The sequence below is a fragment of the Vombatus ursinus genome, unplaced genomic scaffold, assembly GCF_900497805.2.
Source record: "Vombatus ursinus unplaced genomic scaffold, bare-nosed wombat genome assembly UNPS02015175.1, whole genome shotgun sequence".
In the NCBI taxonomy this organism is placed as follows: domain Eukaryota; kingdom Metazoa; phylum Chordata; class Mammalia; order Diprotodontia; family Vombatidae; genus Vombatus; species Vombatus ursinus.
Window position 1 is genome coordinate 6,728,874 of NW_020954953.1, and position 14,643 is coordinate 6,743,516.

Below are 14,643 nucleotides of genomic sequence, written 5' to 3' on the forward strand. Positions count from 1 at the left end.
TGGAGGGAGAGGACTAGGACAAAGATCACCAGCCACTCCTCATCTTCTTTGCCAATTTCCTGTGATTTGCCTGCCCTGGAACATCACTGTTAGGGAAAGAAAATGGGAGTGGAAAGAAAATGAAAGGAATTTTCTCACTTTAAATCAAAGTTTAGACAAAGAAAGATTCAGTTCTTGCCCCCCTCCTTTCTCCCAAAAGACAGACAACCTAAGCCTGAGGTTTCTTGTTTTGTTTTGTTTTGTTTTCTGTTTCTGTACATTTGTTTGTTTGTTTTGGTTGGCTGGCTCGATACAGTTTCAGTAGTCCCTGGGATGATGGCTAAAGGAGTTACTGAGTCCTCTTCTGTGAGGTCTGTGTAGCAGCTGCAATTTAGCAGAAGACCAGATGATGGCGGAAGAGAGCTAAAAGAAATAACATGGCAGTTGAAGACCAGCAAATGCCAGCAGATAACAGCAGCAGAACTAGAGATAGACAGTCTACCCTGAGCAATAAAAGCTGAGACACCAAGCAGAGAGCAGCAGTGGATCCAAGCTCAGTGAAAAAAAAAAAAAAAAAAGGGCAGCTCTAACCTGATGACATCACCAGAAGACATCAGTAGTTTTGTGGGAGAAACAACCAACAGCTCTGAGGGTGGGAATTTTCCCAGCCATATATATTCTCTGGTCATGCATGTTCTCTGTGTCCCTGTCTGCATGTTTCCTGGCTACTTGTGTTCCCTAGCCAAACATATCCCCTGTGTGACTCTCCTCTCTCACTGGTAGCTGGTATGAGGTATACGATTGATGTAAAGAGAAATCTTTCTAGTCATTTATATTGCTATATTGTTTATTAAATATCTTTTGCTTTGAACTAATGTGTCATCTAATTGGTTGAATAAAAGAAACATGCTAATAGGTGCTTTTGAGCCATAATTTTGAGTGGGTGGTGAACTACAAAGTGTCTTGAACATGGGGAAACTAAGAACAAATATGCAAGTGGAGGCAGCATGGTTCTATATCAGGTTATATTATTAATCTTTTTTTTTTAAATGACATGTCCTTTCATAAAATAGGTTGCCCAAGGATAAATAAATGAATGAATGTGTGTATATATATATATATATACATACATATATATGTGTTATAATAATGGCATATAGCATGGTACATTTCTTTTTATACCTGCCAGAACACTTGGGACTCTTGTGTCCATTTACAGCATTCAACCCATATTAAACAATGATAATGACCTTGGTAAGGATTTGTGGGAAAAATAACCTGACTAAAACCAGGTGTCCTAACCTTTGCTAAATTTTCTTCAGTATGGCATATGTATACCTTCCTTTCTCCACTCCCTGGTGCAACTTCTACACCACCATCCTGATGCCCCATACTCTGGAACCAAGGGACAGGATGGTTTCTTGTATGTTCAGGTAGCTTCTTTCAGCAAATACTTCCAAGCCTCCTACAGAGGTAGTGTTGGATTGGAAGACAGAGTTGAACACTACTGGTAGGAATTTAAGGGGTTACTTACAACCTGGAAGAATTTTGATTGGGAATTAAAATTATTCTCATATGGTAAACAAGAATGGTATTCTATGGAGGATGGAATAGAAGGTAAGGGTGGGAAGCCCTAATAGTAATCTTAGGGATTAAAAAAAACCCTAAAAAAAAAAAGAGCATCAGCAAACTTGGATAGCATAAAAAAAATTGCATATTTATGGGGGCAGCTAGGTGGCACAGTGGATAGAGCACCAGCCCTGGAGTCAGGAGGACCTGAGTTCAAATCTGGCCTCAAACACTTGACACTAGCTGTGTGACCCTTGGCAAGTCACTTAATCCCATTGCCAAAACAAACAAACAAAAAAAAAACCCTCACAACTTTCTTGATCAGATCAGTAAAAATAAGCAGTTGTATTGCCAATATAGCCTCATCATATGGTTTCCAAAGTCTTAACATAGACGTGGCTCAAGAAATTTTAATTTTGTTATTTTGTTGATAGGCTACTTATGCAGGCACATGCCACCAAAGGATCCCCAGTGAAGTAATATATTTGAATTAGTGGCACTTTGCATGTTTGGGCTTTTTCTTTTCTTTCTTTTTTTTTTTTTTGTTTGGGCTTTTCTGCATTTGACTTCCTTGTTTTTTATTATTTAAGTCTTCTCTCCTCCTAGCCCAGGGAAGGAAATTTCTATTTGCTGGATATGTTTGGGATTCCAGATGGTGTTCTAGAGAATAGTATATTACTGTAGGTTAAACAAAAAAAAAAAAATCCCTGGCTACTACCACTCTTTCTACTTTTCTCACTCCTTGTGAAGTCTGTCTTACATTTCTGGAGCATTATAGACTACTTGTGACATACTTTCATAATTAACATTTTGACAATGGACTTTACTTTTTTCACAAAGCACCACAAAAGGGGAATGCACTTAGACAAATCAAGAGAAACTCTAGGAATTAGGTTGGCAACTATTTTAAGAAACTGATGCAGAGTACCAATCTCTTGAATATTACCCATGTGTCCTGAAATGCCCTCTTAAAGCTCATAAAAGGAAAAAAAAATCACCAACAATCTAACAGTAATAGAGCAAGCTGCTATATTGAGGCTGTTAAACTATCTCAATTAGATCATAAGCAGTGAGGTCTATGTACACATTTTTAGATACAGGTGAGCATCCATAGCAATACCATTTCAAGCTGTGAATCTTGTTACATATCAAAGACAGGTCAGAGTCCAAACTGGGGAAAGAAAACCACGAAGAAAATGCCTTTTCTACTGGCAATTGTTCCCTATGATTTTGTAAAGTTTTGTGGAGAGCATCATGAACACATGACTGTGAGACTGTTAAGACTGATCATTTATGTATAGAGTTTAGTAATTAAAAAAAATTTGTTTGGACTATGATCATGATTTCACCTGTGTAGGGAGCTTCCTCAAATCAACTCAGATCAGCACTTTCTCTGAAAATTACAATCTTAGAGAGTTGCCTGGGGCATTGAGGGGAAAGGCAACTTGTTGATGGTCATACAGCCAGTATTTATCAGAGACAGGACTTGAATCAAAACTTACAAGAAGTTAATCAGACAAATATTTAATGTTATATCTATTTGTTATTTTGTTGCATTGCAATTAGGTATAAATGATAAATAGTTCACACAAGGCCCTGATTAGTTCAAATAATGAATCCCCTGATGGAGTCATACTTACTTGAACTTGCACTATTTGAAGTTATAAGTATGCACCATATGTCATTGGTATGTAAATATATGTATGATTATGTAACACTTGGTAATATGATCCAGTGGATTTGAATAATGCAACTTAGTCACAGGATTCCTAATTCACATTAATTAGGAACTCACATCAGTCTTAATATATCTTGGGGTTTACTTCTACTTTTTCAGTTCTCCAGCATCTATAAACAGTATCACTGCTAACAATTTTCCACTGTACATCTATCACTTAATCATTGTTATCATTAACCATCGCACACTGAGTGACAGGACTGGTAGGGAAATGTATAGGACACAAACCCTGCCCACAATGAGTTTATAGTATAGGGGAGAAGAAGTCTTCAATCTGGAATAGATTTTAGTCCTCTTCCTAGTTAAACAAGCAAATCCAGAAACATAATAAGCTCTACAAACAGTGGCTATGGCTATAAACGAAAATATATTCTACACTTGTACTCATGCCTGTGGATCATGTTCAAAATTTCTTTTAAAGCTACATGCATGTTCATTGTCTTACAGTCAGCAATGCTACTTTTTTGAACACGGTGAAAATGATGTGAAGGCTATAAGGCTAATACCCTGAGTCATTTGGGTTCAGTGCACCATTTGGAAACTCTCAAGCTACAGTTGCAATTTCTCTCCCAAGTTACTTACATTTTTATGTATCCCCTATTATTTCTGTATTCTCACAAGTACAAAATTGTTATATACTGTCCTGGGAGAATATTCAGTGCCCTAGTCTTAGTATCTGACAGTCCCAGGAGTATGCACATCATGTAATAAGGGAATTCTTGAGGAATTCTTCAGCTCAGAGGTCCTAAGATCTCCCAGAGCTTTGCCTGGAGGTTAATAAATCAAGAGGCAGGGCTAGAAGATCAAAAAGATAGGCAGTTGCCAGGTGGAAAGGTAGGTAAAGAACAAAAGGAGATACATAGGGTTTTACAAAGCCTGAGGGCAACATTATGAGTGGCACAAAAAACCTATCAAATGAGGCTGTTCAGTCATTTTCCTTATTTGGGAAATTGAGTAATAGGAACATGATGTCAAGTGATTTTGGGAAGAATGTGTTAACCTTGGAATTGGAACATGTTAATCAAAAATCAGGTTTGTTCCCGTGGTGAGGATGTTTTCTCTGTAGGTAATCTCATCAGAATACCCTGGTGGGGCAGGAAATTTCTATGATAGTGGAGGGCTCCTTCAAGAAAGAATTGGTGGGCTTATCCTGTTGTTTAAAATACAGACTAAAGGTCTGTCTCTACCTCACACTCTAACTCTGTTTCTTTGACCTTTTCTAAGGTTACTTTTTCTTTGGGGAGATCTTTTCCCCAAACTCAAATTCTACTTCCTTCGCAGAACAAAAGCAGTAAATTTCTCCTTAAAAGTTAAGTGAAAATTTACTACACATCTCCTTTTCTAAGTTCTCTTCCTTTCTCCCTACACAAAAATAGTATTGTTTTAGAGATCTCCCATCAGGTGACCCACTGTTTTCATCTATCTGGGTATATGCACTGCACTGGTGCAAGGCACTGGTGGTGGTGGTGGGGTTTACATCTAGTGACTTCCAGTTTTAAAGACAATATAGTTCATTTTCATCATCTGACTAACTAGACTCAGAAAATTTACATGATTAGCTAACGGTGATATCTAAGAGACAGCAGGAAAGACATGGGTTCAAGTCTTAGCTCTGATACTTAAAGGCTCACAGGGAGGTCATTTAATCTCTCTGAGCCTCTGTAAAAATAGACACAATAATATTGTTTCTCAGAGGTTTGTTTAGAGAGTAGCATTTCTGAAACGTGCAATATAATAGCTAACATTTATATATCGTTTACTATGTGTCAGGGACACATACTGCTGAGCACATTTAGTATCTCATTTGATCCTCACAACAACCCTGAGAGGTAGGTGCTATTATTATCCCCCTTTTACAGATGGGGTTAACGGAGGCAAATAGATTAAGTAACTTGCTCAGGGTCAGACAGCTAGTATCGGAGCAGGATTTGAACTCAGGCCCAATTTGACTCCACTCTACCACCTAGCTGAATATATTTATATAGCACTTTTAAAGTTTTACAAAGTGTTTTCCTCATAACTCTTTGGGGGTAGTCAGTTGAACTGTTTAATAAAAGGTTATTAGAGCAATTATAGAGCGCTTTAAGGTTTGCAAACTTTTCAAGTTAAATAAAATTTAATTATCTTTTGATGACATATTTTGATAATATTTGAAAACTTTCAAGTATTACCTCATTCGATCCTCACAACCACCCTATCTGACACTTAAGGTAACTGAGGCAGACTTGCCTGGGATCACACAGACGTGTCCGCGTCTGCAGAGTCACCGCGGGATGCCTGGACTGGGGGAAAGCACGGGCGAGTGGGATGGGGAGAGAAAAAGATGCGGACAGACGGGAGCGGGACCTCCCGGGACGTGTCGGCCAAGGCTGCGCGAGCCTTCGTGGGGACGCGTTTCACTCTGGCCTCGGGCCGGGAGAGGAGGGAGGGCGGCGGCGGCGGGGGAGGGGGGGGTGGTCTGGACGTGCAGAGGCGCAGGCGGGGCGCCCAGGGAGGAAAGGGGAAGGGAGGGGAGGGGAGGGGAGGGGAGGGGAGGGGCGGGGCGGGGGTAGCGTGCGTGGAGCGCGAGCCGCCAGGCCGGGGGGCGGGGTGGGGGGAAGAGAGGGAGGAGCGCAGGCCGCCGGGGGATGTGGGGAGGGACGGGTCTCGGCCGCTGCCTGGGGCTGCTGGCTGCGGCTCCCGTCTGGTCTGGCCCCGGAGCCCGAATTGGAAAGGAGCCGCGAAGAGGTTTGGGGTGGCGCCTGCTAAATGTGCTGGGTCATGTGACAGATCACGTGGCGCAGCAGTCAGGGCCCAGCGGCGGAGGGAGGCGGAGACTCAGACCGAGACACTAGGAGGGAGGAGGAGGTGGAGGAGGAGGAGGAGGAGGAGGAGGAGGTGGTGGTGGTGGTGAAGGAGGAGGAGGAGAAGAAGGAGGAGGCGGTGGTGGTGCCCTGGCTGCCGCCGACGCTGACCGAGGACAGGAGACAAGACGAGACACCGAGTGGCCGCCGGCGCCGCCGCCGCCGCCCCCGGGGGAGGTGAGGCGAGGCGAGGCGAGGCGAAGCGGGCGGAAGGGATGCGATGGGGGGCGTCTGTCACGGCCGCGGCCGGGATGCTGTTGTTGCTGCTGCCCGGCGGGGGTGGGGGGAAACCCCACCGGCCTCCCCCGCCTCCACTCCCCTTCTCTAAACCCCAGGCATCCCCTTCCTCCTCCGGGCTGGCCGCTTTCTTGCTTCCAGCCCCATCCCCTCCGCCCGGGGCGAGGGGTGGGGAGGGGGCGCTCCAGCCCCAGCTGGGGCGGGGGGAGCGGAGCGAGGCTTTGCCCGCCCCGCGGGAGAAGGGCCCGGGCTTTGGTCCGCAGCCGTGGAGCGGCGACGGCCGCCAGGGGAGGGAGGGAGACAGACGGACGGACGGCCGGACGGACCGACCCACCCACCCAGCGGGAGACGGAGGTCTGGGGTGCTTGTGGTCTTATGGGGGGCTGGGAGGGAGGCGCTTCCATAGCCGGGGGATGGGGGTTTCATCCTTTTGAAATTTTTTTTTCTTGGGGGGGTGGGATACCAGGGTCTGACCTGGCAGCTTGGGCGGCGGTTGCTGCCTTTTTTTGTTTTTTGTTTTTTTTTCTATTTTGGCCTTTTGTTTCCACGCTGGAGAAAAGCGGGGCGAAAGAGAAAGCCGTTTTCGCCGGGAGTGTGGAGGAGAGGGGGTGGTGGTGATGATCTGGAGGCGTTTGGCTTGGAGCCATTTTATTTCATTGTGGTGGCAGAAAAATCCCTCAGAAACGGTCCTCCCCCCCGGGAAACTGGGGTTTGCACTCCTCCTTTTCCTCCAGTTGAGGAGGTTTCCCACTGTGCTTCAGCCTCGGGCCCCCCCCCTTCTCCCTCATCCCGTCTCGTTTACCTCTTCTCTCCCTACTCCACCTTCACCAAGACCCGGGGAGGCCGTCGGGAGCGGGGTGTCTGCAAAGCAGCGCCCAGTCACCTGTCGTGCCAGCTGCATGGAAATCCTGGCACTTATGTTGTCTGGAGTCTGCTGTTTCCTCTGACAAATCACACAGACTCCGCTCATATTATCAACCCATTTCCTTCGTTCCCTCCTTTAAAAAAAAAGTACTATGTCGATCTCAAAGTTTGACCCCTTTTCAAGTAATTAGTTTTGGGATTGTTTGCACTCCTGTTAGACCCCCTCCAAGGTTGGGTGACTGTAGAGAGTTCTTGGTGCTGGGGTTTTGAGGGTGATTTAATGTAAATGAGTCGCTATTTCAGTGTTGCTTGCTTGACTACTAAGGTGAACTGGCTTACCTATCCTTTGGGGTTGAGACCTGTTTACTGGGAATGGGGTATTTTCTAGGGGAAATGGATTCTTTTTCTGTATTTGTTATTTTATTTCCCATACCTTTCAAAGAATCCCTTTGATGAAGGTAGGACATCTAGTCAGTCTCAAGATGTAGTTTATACAAACACAGGGAGAAATTTAAGTACTAAAATCTAAAGGCAAAAACTTGTTTTTTAAGAAAATGATATGGTTCTCTATTGTTTTTCTTTTATATGTCCATGGTTTTGCTTTAATCTGTGGTTGCGTTTTACTATGTGTAGGCAAATCCATTTTGTGATGCTGTTTCCTGCAGAACTCTTAAGGCACCAGTCATCAAGTATTGTAACTTCAAGTTTAAAGTTGTGAGGAATGTGAAATAATAGAATTTGAAAAAAAACCCCACAACAAAAAACTTGCAGACTAGAGAGTGACTTTAAATACTGTCCTTGTCTGCCTGGACAGGTTAGAAGCTAATTTCAGAAGTTTATGTGTAATGACATTCATATGCAGAACAAAGTAAGATTTTTGTACCACATCTAGTCTGATAGTTTACTGATTTGGAGATGATTATATGAGTGAAGCATGAACATCCAAATTTAGTATTCAGCTTTTTAACTTAAATGATAGTTAATTTGTATAAAAGTTATTAATGGAAGTGGATCTAATAGCTTTGTTTCAGCACGCATTGTGAAAGTTTCAGTAAATCATAGAATCATAATTATATATCCAGAGGAGATCTTAGAAGCTACCTAGTAATTCCTCCCCCTCCCTACATGAAACTGAGTCCTTGAGAGGTTAAATGAATTCAAATTTTCCCATACCTAGTTAGTGACAGAACTGTGATTTGAGCCCAGGGCCTGTAGTTTCAGATTCAGTAGTCTTTCTATCACATTGATGAATTAGAAACAATTTTTATTCTGCATAAAACACAAAGTTAGGGGTACAGAAGGTAAATAGATAATAAAGTCATTTAATCAACATTGTTAAAACTTTAACAGCTTTCATTCATGGGAGATAAGCAGAAAGATAGAGCTACTTTCCGCTTTTGAAAAATGACAGCACAGTGTATCCTGTACTAGGTCAGTCCTAATATATTTGTCAGTCCTGATAAATCTAATGCTTTGCTTAGATAACATGAAATTTGTTTATTCCATTGAAGCTTATAAATTGAGTATTGAGTTAAGAAATGCTAGTCTTGTCACCCATTCCTACTTTTTTGCAAAACAACAACTTCTAAATTTGAAAATACAGGTTGTCCCAAAAGTCTTAGTGCAGTTCTGATCTATTAAAGCTAAAAACTGTACACGGTAGGACACCATGCCTATTTTAGATATCATCCAAAACAGAACCACAGCGGGCCTAGAATAGGGCTGAGACTGGTAAGAAGAGATTTTCCTTTTTGGCAAGTATGCTTTTGATCTTAGGTAGTTAGGGAACAGAGAGCTGAAATAGAAGTTAGGCATCCTTGCTTTTCTAAAGACTCATTTAGTGACTGAGACCAAAATAATTTAACATTATGGAAGATTATGGAAGTTAGATTTTTTATTTGTAATTTTGGACTTGTTATGCCAAGTTTTTATTATGACATGCATTGACACGATGTTTTGTGAAAAAGACATCCAAAGTACCATAAAACTCAGTTATACTTTGCTTTACTATTCTATAAAATTGAATATCCTACAAGTTAAATGATATACTAATATGGATCTATGGTCTCATCGTGTCCATTTCTCTCTACTTGTGCAGGTTGTAACATATCTATACACTCTAATCTTAGATGATTTTTGGCCATGTCCTCATATAAATCCACTAGAGTATCCACCTGGTATGCTGTATCTTCTCTCAGTCTCTTAACATTGCAGCGATGCCAGTTTGGTACCTCAATCAACAAGCATTTATTGAGGCCTTCAGTGTGCTAGGCTCTGATGTAGGTGCCAGGGTTACAAATAAAATGAATTAAAAAACCCTTAACTGGCAAAGTACTTGTATTCTAATGGGGAAGACAATAAGTCTATCTGTTGGCCATTGAAATAAGTCACCTAATTTAGTTTTATTATGAAGTTAACTTGACTGGCTCATATTCTTATCATATCATAATTTCCAGGGAGTGATGCTACTTACAAGTCATAGTCTGTATTTACTGCAGTCTACTTATGCCTCTTTGTTGCCTTTCAAGTTACTGGAAATTTTTATTTTTCAGATGTTATTATAGTCTGTGGTTCACAACTGTATCCATCAGTCAGCAAGCACTGATTAAGTGCCTTCTTTATGTCAGGCATTGTGCCAAGCATTTGGGATACAAAGACAAAAGTGAAGTTGTCATCACCTGGGAGTAGTTTACAATCTTATTGGGAGAAGATAAACATACACACACATATGTACCACATATAGATATATACAAAAGAGATGCAGGATAATTTTGGAGTGCAGGTACAAGGAGCTGGGGAAGATCAAGAAAGTTTTCATGTAGAAGATGGTACTTGAGCTAAGGCTTAAAGGAAACAAGGGATTCTAAGAGACAAAGGTGAGGAGAGAGTGTATTCCAAATGTGGACAACCAATGCAAAGGCCTAGAGATGGGAGATGAAGGGCTTTTGATGAGGAACTGTAAGAAGGCCAATTTGACCTGGTCATAGTGTATTTGAAGCTGAGTAACATGGGATCAGTCTGGAAAGGTAGATTGGTGGCAGATTGTAAAGATCTTTAAATGCCAGCAAAGGAACTTGTATTTGATTTAGGATGCCACTAGAGTTTGAGTAGCATCATGGGAAGATCATTGATGTTAAAAAAAGATGATGATTATTGGCATATGTCAAAGAGTGGCTTAGGATTTCTGAAAACACTACGGAATTTTTCAAATCAATTCAGCTCTTTATCTACTATCCAATTCTAGACCTAGCTTATTATTCCATATGCAGTGGCAATCCAAGATATTAGCTGATGAGCTAAATCAGTGGGCTGTTGATAAAATTTAATGACATAGCCTGGACAATAGTAATTATTCGTCCTTTTATTTGGTTCTTCCTGTGTGACTAAGTAATGAAACAATGTCATCTCGGGGACAAAGAGTAAACTAGTTTGGCTCGAGCTTGGAGTTGGTAGAGGGATGAGAGAAACAGGTAATATGAAAATCAAGGTAGGGAAGTTTAGAAGGACACTAGATTATGGAGAACTTTGAATGCCAGACATAGTGATTTTTTTCTTTATTCAAAAAACAAGAGGGAGCCATTGAAAATTTTTGGACAAAGAAGTGATAGGTCCAAATTTCTGCATATGGATGATTATTCTGGCAATGGTATGAAGAATTGTGAAGGAGGAGAATGGCGACTGGAAGTAGTTATTTCAGTAGCTTAGGTGAGTCTTGATGAGCACCTGTACTGTGGTTGTAGTAGTGAGAATGGAGAGAAATTGCAGAGATGAAATTGGCAAGATTTGATGAGAGATAAGATCAAGGAAAGAGTCAAGGATAATCCCAGAGTTTTAAGCAGGGGAGATGGGGTGAATCAGGTTGCTAAAGGTGGAAAGTGAAGTCAAGAGGAGGAGCAAGTTTTAAGGAAAAAATGTTGGTTTTTGACATGCTTGTGGGTGGTAGGACTACAGGATGTATTTTAAGCAGTTAGAATTATGGGCCTAAAGCTCAAAAGAGAGGTTTGGACAGTAGTTGGGGTGTGATGAGCAAACTTGAGCAACTGAGCCTATTGTCAAATTTTCAGCGTGAGCATTCATACCTCAGAAATTTGCAAACTCTACAAATCAGGTCTTGATTTACTGCTTTGTTGATTGACTAGACTTAAGAAAGTGGTTAAGAAAATGTTAATGACATAAACTTGAGTGTCATGCATACACTACCCCCACCTGCAGAACAAGCTAGTTGTTAAACATTTACTAGCATACCTCTGTATTGGAAGAAGGGATTTGAGAGAATTATCTGGTGGTTGAAATTGTGGAAGTGAGTCATATTGCCAAAGGAGAGGGTAAAGAGAAAAAAGGAAAATAGGCTTTGGACAGACCTTTGCAGGAAAGATCCACATTAATGGGTTGGAAGAGCAGACAGGTGGGATGGTTAGTGAGAGAGGAGAATAAAGAGGGCATGGTTTATTAACACTCGAACAAGGAAGATATGTCTAGGAGGAGGGAATGGTCAGTAGTTCTAAAAGTTTTAAAAAGGTCAAGAAGGATGAGGACTGAAAAAAGACCAATGGATTTGGTAAATACGCCACTGGGGGCTGTTTTGAAAGAACAGTTTCAATAAGTATTAGGAACAGAAGCCAGATAGGCTTCTATTAGGCTGAGGAATCTCAATATATTGGGTATAGAAAAGTTTTTCAAGAATTTAATATTTTTATTTGTTGTCATTGAGTAGGAATAACTACCATTATCTTTAGGTGGTGTGAAACACATTTACCCTTAGGATCAATGTCATATTAAGCCTTAGATTGATAAATTGGTGGTGTTCACATGAAAAAGAGATTTGTGGTACAGTGGATTATAAAACAAATCACTTGGAATTGAACTTGGCTATTGGGACAAGTTGGCACTAAATAGTAGGAATAATAGTAGGGATATGTAATACAGTGCAAAGAACATTGGACTAGGAGTGAGAAAACTGGGGTTCTAACCCTGCCTCTGATCCTTGCTGCCTGTGTGATCAAAGTCACTAACTTCTGAACCTCAGTCTCTGAAAAAGATCAATACCTGGTTGGCCTACTTCATTGAGGTTCAAAAGTACTTTCTTTGTGAAGTGCTATACAAATTTAAGGTATTATCTTATTTTATCAAAAGAACAACTTTGTCTTCCTTTGTCTAGTATTCCTTATGTTTCGGCATTCCCTTTTAGCTTGGGAATGGCCATGTTTTAGACATTAAGTAATGGAGTCAGAAAACATGAATTTGAGTCCTAGCTTCACTATTCACTAATTATCTAAACTTTGGCAAATTTGCCTTTTAATTTTGATTTCATCATCTATTAAAGGGCTATAATAATATCTCTACTATCTGACTCCATGGGCTTGTTGTTAGGAAGTTGTTTTGGAAACTCTGAAGCATTATTTAAGAGAGTTGTCATTATTTATTAATGAGTTTTTTTTAAGAAGATTCAGCTTTTACTTTCAAATTTCATTTATGGATTCATGTAGTTGGAAGACTTCATTCAAACCTCTCATGTGCTTTTTAAGAACTATTGCTTAATACTTGAAAATTCCTCTTGCAGTTCATAGGTGAACATGACTGAGTTCAGAATTTCTTCATCCTAAATATTTCCTTAATAATTTATTGACTGTATCATGATTAAAAGTAGTTTAAACGTCTCCTTGAAGCCTTTATTCTTCTGATGCACATTGTGTATAATTTTCATTTCATAGAATCATAGAGTTAGACCTTAGAGGGTGGTGAGACCAACCTCCTCGTTTGACAGATGAGGAAAGAGACACAAAGTAATTAAGGGACTTGCCTAGGGTTATATAGCTAATAAGGGTCAAAGGCTGGATTTAAACCTAGGTCTTCTTAAAGTCCTGGACTCTATCCTTTATAGCAGTGGTGTCAAATTCAAATAAATGCTTCCCTCCCAGCAAATTGACTTAGAAAACCACAACTTAACATTATCTCACTTGTATTGTACTTTTATTTCTTTTGTTAAACAATTTCCAAATACTAGTTTGGGCAGCACCCAGAATACACCTATACTAACTTACCAGATTAGTGATTTCCAACCTTTTTAGAGTTTTGATGTTTGACACCTTTGTGCTATACTTCACTATCTCTATACAGGTACAGTTATCCCTTCCAGATTGTTAGGGTTAAGGGCACAGACTCCCCCCATCTGAAAAATCTGTGTAAATTTGTTGGTCGTCCCTTTGTACCAGAGAAGTCTGATTATCATGGCGTTAAAAAATAAAATATGTTGATATTATACAATGCTATACATATGTTTTATGCATTTCTGAGTTTCTAAGCTTTTTCTGTGTCATCTGCTGGCCTTTACATATCGCCTGTGGCTTTTGCAAAACTCCTGCAAAATTCCCATTTAATTTCTTATAATGACCTATGATATATCTAAGTTGTAATGGGGAAAGTTGTGATGTACTGCTTAGCTCCTTTACTGCTTAGTTCCTGGGATCAGCTTCCAAGATCAGAAGAGATTGGACACCTTCAAGTTAGTATCATAGTAGACAAAGTTCTTTTCAGGACAAGTCATGTATCAAACAGACCTGTTTTATAAGGTCTTAAATAGATAACCCTTTTGGCACAGTATCATGTTTATCATTTTGTTCTCTTTCCATACTCTATCATTTCTTCATCTCTGCTTATTAAAATTACATATTAGTTCCCTGGGAAAACTGGGTGATTATTGTTGTTACTGCTAACTTTGGTAAAGCAACAATATCATTAGGATTTAAGTGAAAATTAGTGAATTTTTAGTGATGGTATACAATTATGGCTCTAGAAAGTTGATCAGCACTGGTGTTACTGTTGACAGAACTAAGAATTTATAGATAGTGTCAGTAAATTATCTGTTTCCAGAGGCTGAGACAAGCTCTTCTATGAGCATAGTGGGTTGTCACTTAATGCTTGTTGATTGAATGATCTCTCTTAAAGTTAAAATGGAAAGCCAGGTGACACAGCATTCATTGTCAGTAATTGATATAGCAAAACCTGCTTGATAAAAAGTTGTGACTTGTGCCGTGTAAATAATACTCTGGTTAGTCAAACTTTGTCTTACAGGTTGTCAGAATAGCTTCCTATAATTAGCAACTGTTCAAGAAGTTAAAACACATTTGGCATTTGTCAGTAGTAGGCTTGAAATTATGTATGTATATAAATGCCAGCAAAGGAATTGTTTAAGTAGTTTCTTCTGTGTCAGAGAAAGTGAAGTGTAGGAAGGTCATCAGAAAAAAAAATGAGATTTTTTTCCAAATTCTAATTCTTACAAATAGTTTGAACTTTTTTTTCCCGCTTTCCCTGACTCTTTTTGCTTCCTTCTTGTTTTTGCCAAAATATCTAATGAAATAAGAAACACAGAAGTATCTGTACATAAGAATTTTTCCTTTATGTGGTTATAACTGA

General features: G+C 40.3%; 1 protein-coding gene across 3 annotated transcripts in view; it reads left to right on the top strand.

Annotated features, from left to right (window-relative positions):
- The first annotated feature begins 6,198 nt into the window (after positions 1 to 6,198).
- LOC114031496 (tubby-related protein 4) overlaps positions 6,199 to 14,643 on the top strand; it is a 266,210-nt gene continuing 257,765 nt past the window's right edge. For all 3 annotated transcript variants that reach the window (XM_027846592.1, XM_027846594.1, XM_027846593.1), the window contains exon 1: positions 6,199 to 6,306. The gene's annotated coding sequence lies outside the window, so the exon portion shown is untranslated. The remainder of the gene's footprint in view (positions 6,307 to 14,643) is intronic.